Below are 8,333 nucleotides of genomic sequence, written 5' to 3' on the forward strand. Positions count from 1 at the left end.
GAAATCTCTAACAGGAAGAAAAAACAAAAGCCACAGGATCCATTCTGAATCAATAATTTTTGCTAACAACAGGTCTATTACAAAATTTTCTTTCAGGCTAATCTCAGTTTCTAAAACTTGGTGCAATTGGTTTTTGTATTACATACACTGAGTTAAATGCATCACACTTCATGCTTCATTTACCTGCTATGCGACTGTAGTCTATATAATAAACACAAAGCTGCATACTAAGAATTCTGTCTGAAGAAATTAGTTACCTGCATTACTTTTTTCTACAATGTCCCTTCCTCATCATAGAATTATAGAAAAAATTTAGGCTGGGAAAGACCTCTAAATTCATTGAGTCCAGCTGTTAACCCAGCACCCCCAAGTCCACCACTACACTGTAAGTGCCACATCTACACCTCTTCCAAATACCTCCAGAAATGGTGACTCAACCACTTCCCCAAGCAGCCTGTTCCCGTGTTTAACAACTCATTCAATAAGGATATTTTTCCTATTATCCCACCTAAACCTGTGATGGTGTAACCTGAGGCCATTTCCTCTTGTCTTTTCTTGTTACTTGGGAGGTGACAGTGACCCCCACCTTACTACAACTTTCTGTAAGGGAATTGCAGAGTGATGAGATCCATGCTGGATTAGGCCACAGGAACCTGCTGTCAATGCTGTATAGTCTGAAGCCATGCAAATCTCTCTGAGATTGTACAGATAAAATGAGAGTTAGTGGGAATCCTTCATGCTGTAAGTAAATTCTTAATTGAAATGCAAAAATTGATTATTCATTTCTTTATTGTTTCCCTTTATAGTTCATAATCTTTTTAAAATTTTTTTTTTGTGCAAGGTAAAATTCCATCATCTCTCTTCACTGCACAGCAGTGTAGTCTAATAATATTCATTCTTCACTACATCAGAAACATATTCATATGGTAATCCATTGAATACATTTTAAACTTATAATCATGATATATTTACCTGCTCAATGTTGGGCTAGGCAACACAACAAAGAGATGTATCAAGTACAGCAGTAGTAATCTGATGGAGGAAAGAAGCTGCAGCATCAAATATCTGCTGCAGAGAATGCAAATTGCCTAGTCTCTCTCTAGTAGATATCATGGATTCAATGAAGACTTAGAAGCCTATTAACATAAACAATATGTTTAGACAAGTTCATTTAATTTTTTTCACAAATGGTCATAGATACGTGGCCTTAAGATGTGCAGAATGCTCAATTTTCCCAGGTATAAATATCTCAACTACATTATTTAAAAAGATTAATTGAAAAGGTTTAGTTTAAAACTAGCAAAACATTTCAACCAATAAACACAAGGATATGCAGAATATATTCCCTAGGCATCTTTCTTTATCACTGACCCATAAATGATATGTTGAATAGTAATTACAGATTTTTTTGTCAGCATGCAATCCTATTGGGTTCTCTCCCTAGATCTGACCCCTAAAGGGTACATACAAGAATAATTAAAATATGTATTGCATCATAAAATTTATACATTGTAGACCTAACCTGGAAATGTTTATTTATGCAAACAGAGAAAGGACTTGTATTAACCTTATTTTGGTGAGGAAAAAATACTATAAGGAAAAAAAACAAACACCAAACAAAACAATCTCCCTGATATGTTAGAAAGTAAACAAGTTTGAAAGAAGATAATTAAAAGTTTGTTGATCAACCTGCTTCCAGCTCAGTGAGTTAAGATGTTGCAAAAAACCTCCAAACAAATGATAATTTATTTATGAATGTAAATATATATTACAGAATGAGTAAGGCTGGGAGGGACCACAGTGGGTCATGTGGTTTAACATCCCTGCACAAGTAGGGTCATGCCAGAGCACCTGGCACAGAATTGCATCCAGATGGCTCTTGAACATCTCCAGTGAGGGAGACCATGCAAGCTCTTTGGACAATCTGTTCTAGTTCATGGTCACCTGCACATAGTTCTTCCTCATATTCAGGTGGAACTTCCTGTGCATCAATTTCTGCCCATTGCCTCCTGTGCTATTGCTTGGCACCACCATGAAGAGCCCGGATCCATCCTCTGACACCCTCCCTTCAGATGCCTCTGTACAGTGATAAAGATCCCTTTCAGCTGTCTCTCCTTGAAGATGAACAGGCCCAGCTCCCTCAGACTGTCCTTGTAGGAGAAATCATGGATTTCTCTTACCCAGTCCCTTCAGCATCTTTGTGACCCTCCTCTGGACCCTCTCCATTACCTGCAGGTCTTTCGTACTGAGGACCAGACCTGGACCCAGCACTCCAGATGTGCCTCTCTAGGGCTGAGCAGAGGGGCAGGACCATGTGCCTTGAACTGCTGGCAAAGTTCTCCCTGACACTCCCCAGGACACCATGGGCCTTCATGGCCACAGGGTACACCAGCTTTTTGTATAATATTTATTATTATTGAAACAAAAAAGCCATCCAAAATTCTCTTCGCGGTACCTCTCAAATATTTCAAAGGAGACTTTGCTAAGGAAAACATATGCCAAAATATTTTCCAAAAATGGGAAAATATTCCCATTTGTTAAGGAAAATATTGCCAAATAATAGCAGAGTGGTAAAGTTTCTTGTTCTACATATAATCTTTGTGCAAGAGTGCAGTGTGCATGAGAAAAAAAATTATGTGAATAACCCTTTGGTCATTTCATACTCCTCTGTTTGAGCTGCATAGCACCTAAGCAAATCCTGGTTTCTGGAACAGAAGCAAAAGAAAAAGTAGATAGAACAAACTGCAGATAGACAATGAGCAAGTGAAATGTGAAGCAAATCTTCTAATGGCAAGAATGGATTCATTGCAAGGTCAAAGTCTTCTTTCTTATGTAATGAGTGTGAATTAAAACCCAGATTTTACCTGTGATTCCCAAATAGACTGGTGAAACAAAGAGGAAACATCCACACTCCTTTATTAGCTACTCTTATATGGTAGGTGCTAGAGAATTATATTATAATGAATGAGGCATAAAAAGTGCATTTGTTATGCCTTCTTTTGATGAATATTCTGAGACTCTTACTGGAATTCATTATATAATATGACCTAATGGCATCACAAATTGTGCAAGTCACATATATTTGCTCTCTCACCAGTTGGAAGTTGGGGATGTATAAGTAACTTATTGTGTTATATTAACTATTCATCAATAACAAGTTTTTTGGATACCTGGTGAGCTTCATAATCTAGCTGGGTAAAGATGACCTTTAAGGAGTTCCTGGAAATGTTTATAACTCCCAAGCTTATCCAAAAACTAATTGTTATGCTAAAGATAGACAAAACTTGGCTCTGCCGATTTAACACCTCTTCTGTACAGAACAGCATCCAACCAAAAACCTCCTGAATTTCATAGAATGTCTGTGAACCGCGGTGAAAGCTCTGCATGGTTAGGCTGGCTTACAGTCTGGTCTGTGCTCTGAAGAGCCATTAGGAAATCGATCATCCACAGCAGAGACAAATGGGTAAAGAAATGGGTATTACTTCATACTGTACTGGCTTTGATCCCAAGGAAACAGCTGTACTCACAGTAACAAATAATGTCAGGGGTTAAGAGCAAGGCATTTAATTTTTACTTGGTTCAATTTTAATCTGTATCATGGAGATACTAGCCCTACTGCACTCAATATCTGACTCCTGAAAATACTGGAATGGCATTGAATTAACTCTTTCTAAAAGGAGTTTCTGGAACGTTATGATCAATCTCTCTCTATGCCCACCACACATCATTTTTATGAACTAGGAGAAATAATTCCTCTTGCAGACATAAAAAAATTACATAGTCAGTAACATGACACATGCTACAATTGGTTTCCCTGTTTTCATTGCTGAAGCTTTTATTTTACTTATACGTTACAGTTCTTTTTACTTGATTCCGGCCGGTTACTAACATACAGTGAACATCCAGTAGTTAAGATTCTATTAATTTGCTTGTTAATTCTATTAATTTGCTTATTTCAATAGAATTATAGGATTGTTGAAATGACTTTAAAAACCTATCCCATTCATTTTTCTATTCTAAGAATGACATTGTACTATAACTTCTACGGTTTTTGATTCTTTACAATAATTTTCATTTGCTTCATTGAATAGTTTCTGGTCTTGATTATACATAAATATATAGATAGATATAAATATGTGCTCTTTAATATATTGTTCAGTCATGTAAAACATATGTAATGATTAATTTTATACATATATTCCCTTACTCTAAAATATTTGTTTTCTTGTGGGAAGTTAACTGCTTTAGGGACCATTCATTACTTACAGTGTTCTCATATCATTATCTGGGCTGCACCCCACAGAAACTTCACCCACATATTAATGTGGTTTTTGTTAAGTTGAAGCATGTCATACACATCTATGGCAATTTTGAACTCATTTGTCTACTAAGAGCTTGGTTAAGATTAGAAAAATGTTTAAGAAGCTTTCAGAAACCTGCTGTTTTAAGGTGGCATGAGATAGAAGTCAAAATGCTTAATCAGTGTAGTGGAAAACAAATTATCTCAATAGTCATTTGTTCCCTTATTTCTATGATTTGCATGTGATAAGAGAACATTATTCACAATTGTCATGATACTTGGTGTGTGTTCTGTAAGAAATTAAGGTTGGTATGTCTTAATTATTTTAAAACTTTGGTCTTCCTCAGATAATTGTTCCTGAATGGTTGAATACCTGTGTAAAATGTTCGGTCATAGTTATTTTAGAATAACTTTCTTTTCCAGTGTAGCAGTGGCATTTTTCTCTCTTGTGGTGCAGCAATTCAGTGGCCAAAGGAGAGATTCAATTGCAGGTACAGGTCACCCTCATTAGTGTGTATTGACAACATAGAAAAGAGCAGTTATTTAGAGGAAATTGAGAAAACTGCCATAGAATATAATTATTTCAGAATAGCTATAAGAGTTAATCTCTCTCTGTTGAACAAGTCCCCAGAATTGCACCTATCCACAGAAAAGAAATACCTGCATTGAGCTGGGATTCAGGAATATAAGCTGGGTAGCTGAAGCAGTCCCTGACTATATCAATCCTCATGTTCAGTGCAAGATGCTGCGATGAATCAAGTGACTTCTCTCGTAGTTAATGCTGGATTAAGAGATTCTGCATTTTCCACAGACCAAAGAACTCTGAAAAATAAATCTGATCGGAAATGGCTGCAGGAACAGGTTTCATCAGTAACTTCAGCAAATCTGTCTGTGACATCTTTGTGTCCTAGGCCCTTTTCTCAATATATATTAACCATTTCTTCTAACTTGCACCAGTTCTAGTAGAAGATATTCATTAATGTGATTGCTGACAGCACAAGTAATCAAATAAGTAGCATTTAGATAAAGCTATGACAAACTATGACAAATTATAAAGTAAAAATTTTATATTCTGGTTATTATACTTTAATTTGAGGTTGTTGCAATTGTTTTACTACACTAAACACAATTTCTTTGTTTCTGTTCCTATAAATCAGGGCGTACCTTGGTTCCTCAACTATCACCAGGTTTTGAAATGCTAAGTGAGTATGTCACTGGTTGAACATATTTCTGCTTGTTTTATAAAGACTTGTTTTTTGTAGAACACATTAAAAAATAACTTCCTCAGAAGAGAAGCTGCAAAAAAATAAGAAAAATAAGATATGTACTATTTTTGAAATTCCAATGGAATAAAAATTTCTAATCATCAGAAGATTTTGACTTGCAAAGTTGTCACACAAGTCAGAGCCAAGGAGTGCAGTTCTCCTTAGTACACAAGGCTCCAAGAATAAAAACTGATAATCTAAAATCCCTAAACTGGATCAGTTTGGAGAACTTAAAATTTTCAGAGCTCCTTGTTGCAGGCCGAGAAGCAAAAAGGCTAAGTGAAGAGTAGAGGTTGCAGATCTATTACCAGAAGACTGAAATTACCCTAGATTTCCTAGTTTTACATCATATTAGCATTTCTGCTCCTAAAGCAATGGTCATACTTGCATTACCTTTTAGTAACAAAAACTTTATGTCCCTGAAAGCTTTTAGCCCTATGACAACCTACAAAACAGTATTCATGTGGAGATACAGATATATTTAATATGCAAAATTCTGAAATTACTAGATTTTCTCCTAGGGTCAAGAAATTAAAAACACTCAAAAAATGGACTTCATGTCTTCCCTTTGAGAGAAGTAGTAAGTGAAAAAAGTGAAAAAAATTCAAATTGCTACTTGTTGAAAACACAGAGAAAAAATCCAGCTTCAATTAAAAAGTGCGTCCATGGTATAGAAATATAGATTGTCACCAATTTTTTATGCACCACAACTGCCTTTGTTTTCTCTTTAAAAAGTCCAAAAGTCATCTGTAAGGTAAATATATTTTAGTGCATCAGAACTTCAAAGTCAATCAGGTGTACAGCTCACATCAATGTCTCTAAGAAAAAAAAAATTAAATACAGACATGAAAGTAAGCCTTACTTTTGAGATGTATTATTTTTGAATTAGCATATCTTGTCACTTTATAAAATTAAAAATCTAAAATTTCATCAGATCAATCCTAAAAATAATTACTGTGTGCTCAAATTCCAAGAGATGGCTGGCTGTATATTTGTTTGCTTTCCTGAATGGTGAATAACACCCTTCAGGCTGTCACTTACTCACTTCAGGATGGTAGGACATTTAATATTTTTGGGATAAGTTCTATAAACACCATTTTTTTTAAACCCGAAACTTATTTCATGTGCTCTCCAAAATATCATGAATGCTTTTGGGAAATCAGTATTAGCCTCAGCTTTGGGCCACTTTAGTCTGTTTTGCAAGGAAGAAAAGTAGAAAGAAGGATGCTGCAGTTTGAGGTTTTAACAAGCTCTTTCCTCTTTGTGAACTCAAAGTTTCTTTGGACCCACCAGAAATCAGGCATAACCATAGGCAGCAGTAAACTAATGAAAAGTACAAGTGACTGATGGCAGCCTGTCATGGTTTGACACTGGCCCATCACTAGGCACCCACAAGAGCTGCTCACCCACCATCCCTGGCCACAGCTGGGCAGCAGAAAGAAAAGGAAAAAAATATTGACAAAAGGTTCCTGAGTTAAGGACCATGAGAAACACTTCAAGGGCAAAACAGGCTCAATTTAAGGTTGTAAAGTGAAGTTTATGACTAACAGAATCAGAGGAGGATAATGAGAAGTAAAATAAGCCCTTAAAATGTTGTTATCTCATATTTCATATTTCTAGAGTCCCATACTGTCGCAATCATACTTCTAAAGTCCCATACCTTCTCGGTACTTTCTTGGGGGCAGTTCTTCACAGCACAGACTTCTTCTTCTGCTTGTGGCTGCTTCTTAGTCAGGGCTCTTTCCAGACTGTCCCTAACAGGCCAAGCCCAGCCCCTTTTATCACAGTTATCTTCACGAGCTACAGCTGCAGCCCAATTAAGGACATCACAGCTGCAGCCCATCAAAAACAACCAGGGCTTATCAGGGCAAGGCCTATATACAGATATTCAAATACAATACAGATATTTTACTAGGACTCCTTGTATATTAAAACACCTTTTCCCCTCAGCCCCTCCCTCCTTCCCGCTGATAGTGCAGGGAGACAGGGCGAGGGGGTTTGGTCAATTCATCACTGAGATTTTTATCCGCTGTTCTGAGAGAGGAGTCCTTCCCTGTGAGGCCATGGGGTCCCTCCCACGGGAGACAGTTATCTGGGAACTTCTACAGAATGGGTCCACTCCCACCACAGCTGCTGCAAACGTGAGTCTCTCCCATAGGCAGACACTCCTCTCAAAACTGCTGTGCTGTGGGTCACTCTTCATGGGGTGCAGTCCTCCAAGGACAGGCTGCTCCAGCCCGGGAACAAGGACTCTCCCCCTCCACTGGGTCCCTGGATCTCTGCATCCCCCGTGGATCCCCACAGGCTGTGGGTGGATCTCTGCATCCCCCGTGGATCCCCACAGGCTGTGGTGGATCTCTGCATCCCCCATGGATCCCCATGGGCTGTGGATGGATCTCTGCATCCCCCGTGGATCCCCACAGGCTGTGGTGGATCTCTGCATCCCCCGTGGATCCCTATGGGCTGTGGGTGGATCTCTGCATCCCCCGTGGATCCCTATGGGCTGTGGGTGGATCTCTGCATCCCCCGTGGATCCCCACAGGCTGTGGTGGATCTCTGCATCCCCCGTGGATCCCTATGGGCTGTGGGTGGATCTCTGCATCCCCCGTGGATCCCCACAGGCTGCAGGGGCACAGCTGCTTCACCATGGTCTGCACCACAGCCTGCAGAGCAGTCTCGGCTCTGGCACCTGGAGCACCTCCTGCCTCTCCTTCTCCACTGACCTTGCTGTGACCATGTTGTTTTCTTTCACATGTTCTCACCTCCTC

General features: G+C 38.6%; 1 long non-coding RNA gene across 1 annotated transcript; it reads right to left on the reverse strand.

Moving 5' to 3' along the window:
• Nucleotides 1-3,819: 3,819 nt before the first annotated feature.
• On the reverse strand, nucleotides 3,820-7,301 carry LOC132080088 (uncharacterized). Its single transcript, XR_009419493.1, has 3 exons — nucleotides 7,226-7,301; nucleotides 5,465-5,596; nucleotides 3,820-5,122 (listed from the first exon to the last, which is right to left on the reverse strand). It is a non-coding gene; the product is annotated as an uncharacterized LOC132080088 (long non-coding RNA).
• Nucleotides 7,302-8,333: the final 1,032 nt, after the last annotated feature.

Source organism: Ammospiza nelsoni, chromosome 1, assembly GCF_027579445.1.
Source record: "Ammospiza nelsoni isolate bAmmNel1 chromosome 1, bAmmNel1.pri, whole genome shotgun sequence".
Classification (NCBI taxonomy): domain Eukaryota; kingdom Metazoa; phylum Chordata; class Aves; order Passeriformes; family Passerellidae; genus Ammospiza; species Ammospiza nelsoni.